Genomic DNA, 13,953 nt, shown 5'->3' on the forward strand with positions numbered 1-13,953 from the left:
TCTTTGTGCCTGTGTGTGTTTCAAATGTTAATGTGTTCGAAGTAAATTCTTCAAATGTAGGCAGTTCTGAAATCTGTTGGGAGGAGTGGGTTTAAATTGGATACAGAGAGACAAGGGAGAGTGTTTCAGACCTTGATAAATGCCATGGGAAAGACACCTTCCTCCTCCTGCCTCCAAATTCATGGCATAAAGCAAGCATTATTAAGGGCCGGGCCAGTTCGGACACTCCCTGAAGAAGAGGGAAGACTTGTGGCCTCTCAGAAGTTATGCCCCAGAGGTTATTACAGTGCCTTCTCCTGGGGTGAGAGAGCTGATATTTCCTGGTCCCATCCGGTGCTTCTGACCTTGGGCCATGGGAAACACAGCTCCCCCTGCTGGTGGTTCCCTGCCAGAGTCGATATAAACGGAGATCCAGCCTCCACGTTCACCCACTCACTTTTCTCACATTATGAAGCTCAGCAGCCTCTCTGCCCTCACTGTGATCTTCCTCCTTCTCTGCCTCCACATGGCACAGCCCGGATTCCAGCAGGGTGTGTGGAGGGCTCTGCGGTCTTACGTGTGGTTGGGGTGGGGGGATGCTTCTTCCGTGGACAAGCTGGCCTTGATGCCCTGGTGCCCCCTCCTAACCCTGTGGCATTTTTCCACAGATGTCAATAAACCTGGATATTGCCCAGAGTTTTTTCTTTCCTGCCCTTTTGTCCTTTTACCTCTATGTCAGCGCGATAAAGGTTGCAAGGGTTCCAAGAAGTGTTGTTTCTACAACTGCAGACGTCAGTGTATGGACCCGTGGCCGACTTTGGACTGAGGTGAGAAGCCCCCTGCCCCCAGCCCCAATCTGCCCTCCTCCCTTTGCCCCCGAGACATCCCCAAAGAACCAGGTGTCAAGAGGGAGTTGAGGGCTGTCATTGCCCTTAGAAATCCTTGAGATAAGAGCTTTTAAATGAAATCTGCCCTGGGAGTTCCCGCTGTTGCTCAGCGGGTTAAGAACCTGACTAGTATCCATGAGAAGACCTTTCGATCCCTGGCCTCACTTAGTGGGTTAAGGATCCAGCACTGTGGCAAGCTGAGGTGTAGGTCTCACATCCATTGTTGCTGTGGCTGTGGCATAGGCCCGCAGCTGCAGCTCCCGGTGGACCTCTAGCCTAGGAACCTCCATTTGCCAACAGGCCTCCTTCCTCAGAAAAAGCACGATTTCTTTTGCGACTTGGGCGTCCCTCGTCTGTGAAATGCTGAGGAAACTCGGAGGAGATTCTCTCAAAGTGTCTTAACAGTTACTGAATTTTTATCGTGACTATTTGCCATGGTCATTGCTTTTTCTAACAGCTCCTAATAAGGAAGTGCTTTCCTCTTCACGTTTAAACCAGGAGGTAAGGGATTCCGAGATTATAATTCCTTAGGGTATCTGTACCACATCGCCTTAATCCAATCATCTATCCATGGACATTTGGGTTGTTTCCATGTCTTGGCTATTGTGACTAGTGCTGCAATGAACACGCAGGTGCATGTGTCTTTTTCAAGGAAAGGTTTGTCCGGATATATGCCCAAGAGTGGGATATAGTGGGAAAAATAAAAATCATTATTAAAAAAAATCCTTAGGATGACTCGCCTAAGAATTCCTAGGCCCTGATTCCCAGAGCACCTGGTGGGATTCTGACCACAATGGTCTTTGACCCCAAACCGTGTTCCCTGCACGGTGGGCACCTTCCTGTGTCTCTGACCCTCTGTTGTCTCCCCAGGTAGAAACCCCTCCTCAACCAGGCCTGAGAAGATGCTGCGGATTCCAGGCTCAGACTTGAATAATTCATTTCCAGTTTTTCCCAGCTCCCCTGGTTCCCAAGACTTCTTTTTATTAAGCTCATGTAGTTCCCTGTTATACAGTGAATCCTTGTTGACTAAAAAAAAAAGAGAGAGAGAGAGTTAAATGCTTCTCAGTGTGAAAATGACACAAAGAAATAAAGTGTTATCTATTTAAAACCACATGAAAATCTATGACTCTTGAGTCTCTCTCACTCCCTTTTCTCTGTCTTCAGCCTTTTGTGGGGGATCCTTTAGGGCTTGTAAAAAAGGATGGGGTTACTGTTTCATGTTTAGTTTTGACTGGTTCCTGCACTTCTGTTTTTCGGATAGGTTTTTAATGTCTCCTGACACACAGAGTCTCTGTTTGTCAGATTTCAAGGGCATTTTTTGAGTCAGTTTCTGTGATTGGATGCTGTGAAAGATTTACATTCTTTTTCTTTTCCTCCCTTCCTTTCTTCCCGTTTTTTTTTTTTTTCTTTTTTTCTTTTTTTCTTTTTGGCCATGCCCATAACCTGTGGAAGTTCCTGGGCCAGAGATCCAACCCATGTCACGGCAGTGACTCGAACAAGTCCTTTTGCTGCATTGTCTCTGGCATGGCCTCTGGTGGCTTTTCCACTTGTAGGAATAGTGTGATCTAGGACCAGATTTGGAACTTTGGTGTTGGAAATGGAACAGGACATGGTCTTAATTCTAGGATACTTTAGGGTCTAAAATTTATACCATCATAAACCAAGAAAAGGAAATTCTGTCTGTAGCACTGCTTGAATCTTAGTTTGGGGTCCAAGACCCTAATCCACCTCACAAGTTACTTTGCCACGTGTTTCTTCACTGTCTGCTATGTGATTCTTTCTTTTTTCCTGTCTTCCTCTTCTTCCTCCTCTTCCTCTCCTTCCTCTTCTTCTTCATCTTCTTCCTCTTCTTCTTCCTTTTCTTCCTCTTCTTCCTCCTCCTCTTCTTCCTCCTCTTCCTCCTCTTCTTATTCCTCTTCTTCTTCCTTTTCTTCCTCTTCTTCTTCCTCTTCCTCTTCTTCTTCCTCTTCCTCCTCTTCCTCCTCCTCTTCCTCCTCCTCCTCTCTTCTTCTTCTTCTTCTTCGCCGCACCTGCAGCATATAGAAGTTCCCCAGCCAGGGCTTGAATCCAAGCTGCAGCTGCAACCTATGCTGCAGCTGTGGCATCACTGGATCCTTTAACCCACTGCACCAGGAGGGGATTGAACCTGAGCCTCCGCAGTGACCTGAGTCACTGCAGTCAGATTCTTAACCCAATGCACCACAGTGGGAACTCCTGTGGTTCTTTCTTGATTTGGGATCACACAGGGATATTTCAGGTCTTAGAGATTGGTCTTCAAAAAATGTATGTTTCTTTCACATACACAACTTAATTTTGTGAAGACCTGCTTATTTTCTATAATGTTTTAAGTTGGCTTATATTTGTCATCATAATTTATATCACTTCAAGCGACAAAATTTTAGGCATATGATGAATGTAGTTACTGTAAAATAATGGAGACCTCACTCTTTTTAATTGTTTCTAATCGAATCTAATTACCATCTTCATTTGATAGTAGTATCTATGAGAATTTTTAAAGCTACGTTTTTTTCTGAAGTTCCCATCATGGCGTAGCAGAAATTAATCTGACTAGGAACCAGGAGGTTGCAAGTTCGATGCCTGGCCTCACTCAGTGGGTTAAGGATCTGGCGTTGCCGTGAACTGTGGTGTAGGTCGCAGACGCAGCTTGGATCTGGCATTGCTGTGGCTGTGTTGTAGGCTGGCGGCTACAGCTCCAAATTGACCCCCTAGTCTGGGAACCTCCATATGCCATGGTACGGCCCTAAAAAACAAAACAAAACAAAATAAATAAATAAATAAATAAATTTTTAAAAAAATAATAAAGCTATGTTTTTTCTTTCCTCATCTTCCTCTGTCTCCCCACTTCCTTTCCCTGTATGGCCTGAACAATCCAAACCAAAACAAACAGGTGAGTGGGTGAGCTTGGGTCCTCTGGAAAGTAAATATCAGGATAAGCTTAGATGATCAAGAGTTTATGGGGGTTGGAGTTCCCTGGGGGCTCAGTAGGTTAAGGGTCTGGCATTGTCACTACTGTGGCATGGGTTCAATCCCTGGCCCAGGAACTTCTACAGGCAGTAAGGTGCTGCCAAAAAAAAAAAAAAAATGGAGTTTATGGGGGAAAGGCCTCTGCGGGGTAAATGGGTGACAAGGAGACAAGGACAGCCATCAGAGCAGGTGCAGAGCTGACCCCTGATGAAGGAAGAGGGAAGGATGGGAGGCTGAGGAGGAGGAGCCAGTGCAATAGGAAGAAAGTGTCCATCTGGCCGAGAGTGCTGGAAATAAAGTCACCTATCAGGGGTCCCGCGTTTCCGAATGGGCAGAGATGGAGGAGTGCCCGGCTAGCTTGAGGGTGAGCTCCTCTTTCCTTCCTGGGGCAGGGGCTCAATCCAGTCCTTCCATTGGGCATCGCATGAAAGGGAACCCTGGCAGATAGGGACCAAGTTTCCTGTGAGGGCTTCATCTGGGCATGTGTCTGGACCACCTGAAATTATCCTTTGACTGAACAGCTCTGCCTGCCATGTTCCCTCCCTCTGTGTGTGTGTGTCTGTCTCTGTCTCTGTCTGTCTCTGGGTCTTTGTCTCTCTCATACTTTGTCTCCCTCTCATTCTCCATGTCTCGTTTGTTCTTTTACTCTTGTCTCGTTCCCCCTCTGCATCTATCTGTGTGGGTTTTTTTTAATTCCCAGTTCCGTGTAATTTATCACTATCTTGCTCTCTTCCTCTGGCTGCTTGTCGTTCTGCCTCTAACTGTTGATTTTTGTCCAAGGTCACCATGGGTATGCTTTATTTTCTCCTCTCTCTTTCTGTCGTCCTTTGTTCTGTTTGTCTGTATCTTTCCCTGGACTGGGAACACGTGAATGGGGACCCTGCTCATCCCTAAGAGCCAGTGACATCTCACCGCCCCTTGTCAGGCTGTCCTTAGCACCCTCCCCTCCCCCAACTCTGGGTCAGGACTGCTCCCCCACAGCCTTCCTTTCGGTGTCTGGAGACGCTATTCACTCCCCTGGGAAGATAGCCTCCTGGTCTATGTTGTTTCTCTTGAGGAAGAGAAAGATGAAGGCTGCCTTTCCCAGAACCCCTGTTTGGGGCAGGGTCTGTGAGCCCCCTCTGTGCCAGGATGACCAGCACTGTGGGAGGAAGCAGTGGTGGCCCAGAAGTGCGGGAAATTCTCTAGATGTTTGGAATTTGTAGGAGGGTCGCATCTGCAAAGAAGGGGCAAAGGCTGAGACTGAGGATGGAGGGTCTTGGGGTGCTGTAGGGGGTTCCCTCTGAATCTGGTTGGGAACCAGGTCTAGTTCGGTCTCTGCCGCTGCCAACTTTGTAAATCTTACCTGGGTCAGCAGCGAATCAGTCCACCAGGGGGCGCCCTAGATTAAAGGACTCGGGCCTTCCTCCATGAGACCCTTAGGCCTCCGTTTGGAGACTGGGAGCATTTGGTTTCTAGGGAGCAGGGTAAGGCTGGGCTGCGGTCCTGGACTGCTGGAGGGTCTCAAGCTGTGGACCTGTTCTCTCCACTTCAGGTGAAGCCTGGATACTGTTCAGTGATGAAAGGCACTTGTTAGATGCCCAGTTCTCCAAACTCTGGCAAAAATGATGCTTAGTACTGACCTAGCCTGAAGGGCTACCAGGGCAAGTGTAGGAAGTGGTATATTGTCCCGAAGGAAGTAAGAAGGACTCGGATCTATGACCCACCTGCCATCACTCTCCCTCAATGTGGCCTAAGGCCCTCTGGAGCTCTGCCTTCCTTGGTAGGAGCTGCCTCTTATTAACCTTCAGTAGAACCTTTGCCCTCAACACCATCAGAGGATCGCGTGGGCAGCCTGACTTCTCACCTGGGCCCTGGAAGGGAGATGACCTGGAGAAGCAGCCCTGACTCCGGGCTGATGAGACCCAGGTCTGAACGTCAGCGTTCCCTCTGACTTGTTGCTTTGGCCAGGAAACAGTTCCTCTCTGACGACCGAACAATAGCTTAGAAATGGACCCTCACTTACATGCTCCACTATTGTTTGACAGGGGAGCCAAGAATACTTGGTGGGGAGTTCCTGTCGTGTCTCACTGGTTAACAAATCCGACTAGGAACCATGAGGTTGCAGGTTCGGTCCCTGCCCTTGTTCAGTGGGTTAAGCATCCAGCGTTGCCATGAGCTGTGGTGTAGGTTGCAGACGTGGCTCGGATCCAGCGTTGCTGTGGCTCTGGCGTAGGCCGGTGGCTACAGCTCCAATTCGACCCCTAGCCTGGGAACCTCCATATGCCGTGGGGGTGGCCCAAAAAATGGCAAAAAAAAAAAGAGAAGATAGTCTTTTCAATAAATGGTGTTGGGAAAACTGGATATCCATATGCAAAACCATGAATTTGGACCCCTATCTACACCACCCACAAAAATTAGCTTGAAATGGAGTAAGGACTTAAACATAAGACCTGAAATCATGAAACTACTAGGAGAAAACACAGGGAACACTCTCCTTGACATGAGTCTAGGTGATGATTTTTCGGCTGCAACAGCAAAATCACAAGCCACAAAAGCAAAAATCAATAGGAGGAATGACATCGAACTTTAAAAACTGCACAGCGAAATCAACAAAGAACAAAATGAAAAGGTGACCCATGGGATGGAAGAAAATATTTTCAAATCATATACTTGATAAGGGACTTAATATTCAAAATCTATAAAGAACTCATCTAACTCAAGAGCAAAAATAAAAACAAACGATCCAATTTAAAGTGAGCAGTTCCTGGGTGGACAGCAGGTTAAGGGTCTGGCGTGGTCCCTCCTGTGCCTCAGGTCACTACTGTGGTGCGAGTTCAAGCCCTGGCCCCAGAACTTCCACATGCCCTGGGCGTGGCCAAAAAAAAAAAGGGGGGCAGAGGCCTTGAGTAGACATTTTTCTAAAGAAGATGTATTGTCAAGTACATGAAAAGGAGCTAAACATCACTCATCATGGTGGAAATTCGAAATAGTGCCTCTCTAGGATGGCTATCGTCAAAGACTACAAATAGCCAGTGTGGTCGAGGATGTGGAGAAAAGGGAACCCTCATGCACTGTTGGTAGGAACGTAAACTGGTGTGGCCATTATGAAAAATAGTATGGAGGTTCTTCAAAAAATTGAACATAGATCCAGCAATCCCACTTCTGGGTATATATATCCAAAAGAAATAAAATCATTATCTAGAAAACGTCTCTCTACTCTCATGTTCATTGCAGCAACATTCACAGTAGCCTAGACATGGAAACAACCTAAATGTCCATGAGAGATGAATGGGTGAAGAAAATACGGTACATATACACAATGGAATATTAAGCAGTCATAAAGAAGAAGGAAAAGCTGCCATTTGTGACACTGTGGATGGACCTAGAAGGCGTTATGCTAAGTGAAGTAAGTCAAAGAAAGAGAGACAGATACTGTGTGATCTCACTTAAAATAGGATCTAAGAGCATCGAACTCAGAAACAGAGATGAGAATGGGGAAACGGGAGATGGTCAAAGAGTCCCAGCTTTCAGTCATAAGATGAATAAGTTACCCCCGAAAGATGAGGACTTTTCAGGGCACAAGGTATGGCATGGTGATTCCAGTTCACAAAACTCTGTGGTACCCTTGAAAGTTGCTGTGAAAGTAGAGCATTTATGATCTTGCTATAATAACAGCCACAGGGGAATTATGTGAGATAAAGAATGTGTGAACTAGTCTTGTTGTGGGAAGCAGTTCACGGTACAGAGGTGTGTCCCGTTATCACATTGCGCATCTTAATCTTACACGATGGTATGTGTCAATTATATCTCAATAAACCTGGGGGGACTCAAAGTGCATAAAAAGATACAGTCACAAAAGCCTTTTCCCCATCCCTATGCTTCACTCCACTTCCACTTAGCCTGTATAGGTAGCAGTTTTACTCCTTTATGTGTGTATGCAATATATATATATATATGTTCTTATTTGCATTTGTTTCGTACGTGAAGGAAAGCTTACTTTACATATTGTTTTCACTAAACAGAATAACTTACAATTACTCCATCTCAGCTCATAGAGCGCTTCCTCATTCTATTTTTTTAGTGTCAAAATGTTCTATTGTGTGCACGTATCAGAGTTTATTCATCACTTTTCCTTGTCTTGCCCAGAGACGCAATCCCTTGCTATTACAAATGACGTTATAAACTGTGTTTACATGATGGTTGACATGTCTTCAGGGTAGATTCCTAGAATTGAGACTGTTGGATGCAGAAAAACGTATGTACTTTTGTTAAACATTACTAAATTCCCATCGCCAGAAACTGCACTGTTTTGGATTCCTACCAGCTGTGTTTGAGAAAGGCTGTTTCTTCATAGCCTGGCTGATGGAGTTTGGTGTCAAGCCTTGGAATTTTTGCCAGTCTGGCAGGCAGAAAACAGTATGGTTTCACTGCATAGTTTTCTATTCATACACCACCAAGAGCACAATACTTTAACCACAGACACATTATAGTGTCTTTTAAAAGATGATAAAGCTAGGGTTTTTTGGGTGCTTTTCTTTTTTAGGAATTTCCTGGCTTTCTTGCGTGTATACATTTACATGAGGTTTAGAGTCAACTTCTCAAAAGTTCTTGGCACTTTATTGAAATTATGTTAATGAAGACATTTGAGATTTTTATTAAGCTGTGATCATTCCATCCAAGGACAAAGGCTGTCTTCCTACATAAGTGCGCTTTGGAGTCTTTCAAAATGTTTTAAGATTTTGATAATTTCCCATGGTGTTTACATCTAGTGTTTAAATTTTTTGTGGTATTGTCAGTGGGATGTCCTCATACATTAAATCCTTTAACTTCTTGTTCATAGGTAAGACCATCACTGATTCTTGTATGCTAACATAAAATGGTATTGAATGATTTCATCATTTATAGACATCAGATTTAACATGGACTCTTTTGGCCTTTATAGATCCATGGCCATTTTATCTATGTCTAATTTCTTTCTTTTTTTTTTTTTTTTTTTTGTCTTTTGTTGTTGTTGTTGCTATTTCTTGGGCCGCTCCCGCGGCATATGGAGGTTCCCAGGCCAGGGGTTGAATCGGAGCTGTAGCCACCGGCCTACGCCAGAGCCACAGCAACGCAGGATCCAAGCCGCGTCTGCGACCTACACCACAGCTCACGGCAACGCCGGATCGTTAACCCACTTAGCAAGGGCAGGGATCAAACCTGCAACCTCATGGTTCCTAGTCGGATTCGTTAACCACTGCGCCACGACAGGAACTCCTATATCTAATTTCTATGTGTCTAAATTTTATTTTATTTTATTTTATTTTAATTTTATTTTATTTATCTTATTGTCTTTTTAGGGCTACATCCTTGGCCTATGGAAATTCCCAGGCCAGGGATTAAATAGGAGCTGCAGCTGCCAGCCTACACCACAGCCACAGCAACGCCAGGTCCAAGCTTTGTCTGTGACCTACACCACAGCTCACGGCAATGCTGGATCCTTAACCCACTGAGTGGAGCATTCTCCTGGAGACGAGTCGGGTTCATTACCACTGAGCCGCAAAGGGAACTCCTATATGTCTAAATTTTGAAATCCTGTGCAATACCTCGGCTGTCTCTTACGGTAAGTATGAAAGGTGGTAAAGTTAGTGGACAGCACCAGCTTCCTGATCTTAATGGAAAAGCTTTTGTGTTTCTCTGCTCAGAAGGTATCGGTCCTTTTTTCAGTTTATCAAATGTGCATATAGTTTTTAAAAATAATAAATGTGTTTCCTTTTCTGAAGTTCTTTTCAGCATCTATGGGAATAAAATCTACCATTTGTTTCTCATTAGCTATATTTATATAATAAGTTATATTAAAGATTCCCTAATATTTAACCATCTTGTATTTATTTGGCCAAGATGAATTTTTTTTCTTTGCTTTTTAAAGCCTCACCCGCAGCATATGGAAGTTCCCAGGCTAGGGATTGACATGGAGCTACAGCTGCCAGCCTACACCACAGTCACAGCAAGCCCAGATCTGAGCCATGGCTGTGACCTACACCACAGCTCATGGCAGCCCAAGATCCTTAACCCTCTGAGCGAGGCCAGGGATTGAACCCATAACCTCATGGATACTAGTTGGGTTCATTTCTGCTGAGCCACAATGGGAACTCTCTGGTCATGATGAATTATACTATATTTTATTTTATTTATTTAGTTATTTAGTTATTTTTTAGGGCCACATCCGCGGCATATGAGGTTCCCAGGTGATTTCCCAGGGTCAAATTGGAGCTGTAGCCACTGGCCTATGCCAGAGCCGCAGCAACGCGGGATCCTTAACCCACTGAACAAGGCCAGGGATTGAACCTGCAACCTCATGGATAGTAGTTGGGTTCATTTCTGCTGAGCCACAAAGGGATCTCCCTGGTTATGATAAATTATTCTTTACTTTTTAAAAGATATTTTGTATTCTGTTCCGTTAATTTTGGATTTTTTTTTCCTTATACACATATTTATATCGGAAAAAAACAGGCGCTTTGGGAGCATTACGGCTTACTCTCCTACCCAGACGTCATTCTAGACAAAAAGGAAAATGGGTTCGTTTCTCAAGGGAGGTAACGGAGCAAAGTTAATATAATAACAAAATTGTTCCCTAGCCCTTCCTGAAGCACAGGATGAGGCATATCTCTGAGCAACACCTGGTCCCAAGTCAGCTGGACCCCAGGTTGGCTGGACCTCAAAGCCTATGCCCCCAGGAAGCCTGACAGCTCTCCTGAGCAGAAGCCTGTGGCCTTGGGGCACTGCCCTCCTCCCTCAGCCTGAGGTCAGGTGAGGGGGCTCCAGTGGGAGGGAGGCTGAGAGCAGAGCTGGAACTCAGTGGGATTGCTTAAGCAGGGTCACCAAAGCCACAGAGACCTCAATCTGGCCAAGCTGGCGCTGCAGAGCTGGAGGATCAGTGCCACGGGAAGAGAGTTCCCATTAGCCCCGACGACACCACCACAGCTCTGGGGTGACATTGGCCAGGGTCGTTTCTGAGGACGCTTGAGCTTCTGTTGAAGGCACACTGGAGCCTGGGCCAGCTGCTCTGAGCCTCCAAGGGATGGCTGTGCCTGTCCCCTCCCCGTGGCTGCTCCTTTGGAATGTACTCATCTCACACCCATGGCAGAGCCACAGGTCACTTCTGCCACTGCTGAATGGAAGCTGGACCCCTGGGCCACAGGAATGGGGCAGATCCCCTGGGCTGGGCAGACTAGGCAAGGGGGGTGACTCCTTGGCTTCAGCCCTTAGAGTCCTCAGGGGCCACTGCCTGAGGCCACTACCAGCATCAGCCCAATTTAGAGTCACTAAACTTTGCATTCTGCAATTACAGGATTCCAAAGACACACAATTACCTGCACAGGGTCCTTTATCATTGGAAAGGGCTCTAGGTTTAAAGAAGCTTTTTTTTTTTTTTTTTTTTTTTTTGGTGCACATATGCGAAGTAGAGCCCAGAGGGCCTCTCAGCTGACTGAGTCCCCAGGTCCCCCAGCGGAGGAGGCTTCGCTACAAAGCACAGAGCTTGATTGCATAGCTTTTCTGTTGCTTTTGTTTTTGTTTTTGTTTTTATTGGTCAGCAAGAGTTTATTTATTTAATTATTTTCATTAGCACTGATTTACAGTGTTCTGTCAATTTCCTACTGTACAGCATGGTGACCCAGTTACACATACAAGTATACAATCGTTTTTCTCACCGTAGCAGGCTCCAGCATAAGTGACTAGACATAGTTCCCAGGGCTACACCGCAGGATCTCCTTGCCTATCCATTCCAAAGGCAATAGTCTGCATCTATGAACCCCACCTTGGGCTTGATGGCTGCATAGATTTTAATGAGAGCGTCAGGCAGAGCTGCGCTGTTGCTCTCCGGGACTTGCAGACAGATCATTACCAAACCAGCGGTAGGATGAGAACAGAGCGCATCAAAACCCTAGGAGGTCACTGAGCTAATGACTTAATCCTACCTTCCGCAGGCAGTGCCCCCACCTCCTCCTGCCCCCAGCCCTTTCCATGGCGGGCTCTGTCCATTCCAGAAGCCAGGCCACCACTGCCCCCTTTAAGGTCAGAGCAGAATGAGAGTGAGTGATGCTGGCTCCCCCTTTTGCGGAAAGAAGGGAGATGGGAATGATTTAGTCAAAGCCATTAGGGCCAAACCCTGGCCTGGCCTGTCCTGGCCAGCCCCAGGGCTCCTACTTAGGAGAACCACTGCCCTCCACCTGCTGCTTCAGCCTCTGCTGGGCTACAGCCAGGGGCACCTTCCACAGCCGTTTTAGAGCTCTGATGAGAGCATCCTCAGCTTCCAGGGTACAGGGCGGGAAGCAAGGTGGGAGTGCACACACCCTGGGATGCTCAGCAGCTCTGCATGGGAGCCTGGGGCCAGCCCTGTGCCAGAGACACCTGATCTGGGGAGAGGAAGGAGGGTACACTCGGGAGCAGCCCCTGCAGGAGAGCGTGTTGGCCTCGAAAGGCTCAGTCCCCAGGCCCCAAGTTCAAGGAGGGCAGGCAGAGGGGGAGCATTCAGCCAGGGCAAGGCAGGCAGCACCTGCAAGTACACGCTCTCCTCAAGCCAGAGGGGTTTATGAGGGCTTTGACAATTTCTTTCTTTTTTTCTTTTCTTCTCTTTTTTTTTTTGGTCTTCTTATATTTCTGGGGCCACACCCTCGGCATATGGAGGTTCTCAGGCTAGGGGTCGAATTGGAGCCACAGCCACAGCCACACCAGATCCGAGCCACATCTGCAACCTACACCACAGCTCATGGCAATGCCGGATCCTTGACCCATTGAGCAAGTCCAGGGATCGAACCCGCAACCTCATGGTTCCTAGTTGGATTCATTTCCACTGTGCCACGATGGGAACTCCCACGGGCTTTGACAATTTCTGTAACTATTTGCTGTGCTAGGTAGAGACAGATCCTGTTTCTCTTCATTTCAGGGCTCTGAAAGCCAGAGAAGCCAGTTTCAGCACAACAGGCTACACAATAGGTAGGGCAGATGAGAAGAAATCTCGCTGTTGGCCAAAGCAAACCAGTTTTTTCTGAATAATAGCACCTGCGTATTAGCTCTGGGAAAAGAGGGGAGCGAGGGAGGGAACATCACTGTTGCATTGAGGAGGGGAGCTGAAGACAAGACCCAGGGTCCTTCTGCCTTTCAGCCTCTGCCCCACGGCTGCCAGGCCCCCCAGGCAGCTACCTATGGCGGCTGCCAACCTGGGGGACTGACGTTTCTGCAGCTGCCAGGACCAATGCTTAAACTGGGGAAATACAAGGAGGAGGAGCTGCAGAGGAATTGAAAGCAGCACCTGTCATGCTGCCAAGCCCCTTCCTTCTCTCACTACCTCTGGTCCCCCCAAAATGGCAGTTCTCCAGGCCAGGTGCTTGGCTGGTGATAGGAAACGGGGGAGAAAAAAATTACAAGAGAAAAGTGCTACAAGGCTCTGAGCAGCACTGCGAGGCTTGGCAGGGCCCCAAGCCCTTCTACTGGCCTCCATCTATGGTGAGGCCCAGAGTAGCACAGTGCCAGCGCTGCTCTGCCAGGGCTCCAGTAGGTGCCCACTATTTGGTCAAAGAAAGCCCAAGACTTGAAACCAGGAACTCTGGGCTCTAGCTCTGCTACCATAATTTTGGATTTTGGACTTAATCTTTGCCCGTGCAACTGACCTGTAGTTTTCTCTTATTATGTGGTTTTTGCCAAGTTTGGGCGTCTTTTTAATGCTTTGTAAAAAGAGCTGGGAACTTATTATTTTCTACATTTTGGGATCCTTTAAGCAGTATTGGAATCATGGTGGGTTCTCCTCCAAGCTGACTTGTGCCAAGGGCTCAAGAGTACCCAGGAAAGAGGAAAAGACGCCAGGCGATGGGGCGATTTCAGAGGATGTCCCAGCCTCAGCCTGGCCGCACGGGGATCTTAGAAGCCTAACACAGGGATTTTGTACTCCCACACAGGTCACATTGTCTCAGAGCTAAGGGGAGATGACGTCAACTCCCAGGCATTTCTGGTTCTCCATCTGGACAAGGAGGCTGCAGCAGCTCGAGAACACACCTCTGAAGAAAATCTCAGAGTCAGCCCTTAACAGCAAAACAATAATCAAGGTCATAGCCATACCGACACAACCAAAGGTATTGAAGGG

The 13,953-nt window shown here is 47.0% G+C and overlaps 1 long non-coding RNA gene across 2 annotated transcripts; it reads left to right on the forward strand.

The window, feature by feature from the left end:
• LOC102162503 lies at positions 375-1,982 on the forward strand. 2 transcript variants are annotated; one of them, XR_308811.2, is made up of 4 exons: positions 375-530; positions 648-806; positions 1,324-1,367; positions 1,737-1,982. It is a non-coding gene; the product is annotated as an uncharacterized LOC102162503 (long non-coding RNA). The 2 variants fall into 2 exon arrangements; XR_308810.2 differs by lacking the exon at positions 1,324-1,367.

Source organism: Sus scrofa, chromosome 17 (assembly GCF_000003025.6).
Source record: "Sus scrofa isolate TJ Tabasco breed Duroc chromosome 17, Sscrofa11.1, whole genome shotgun sequence".
Lineage (NCBI taxonomy): Eukaryota > Metazoa > Chordata > Mammalia > Artiodactyla > Suidae > Sus > Sus scrofa.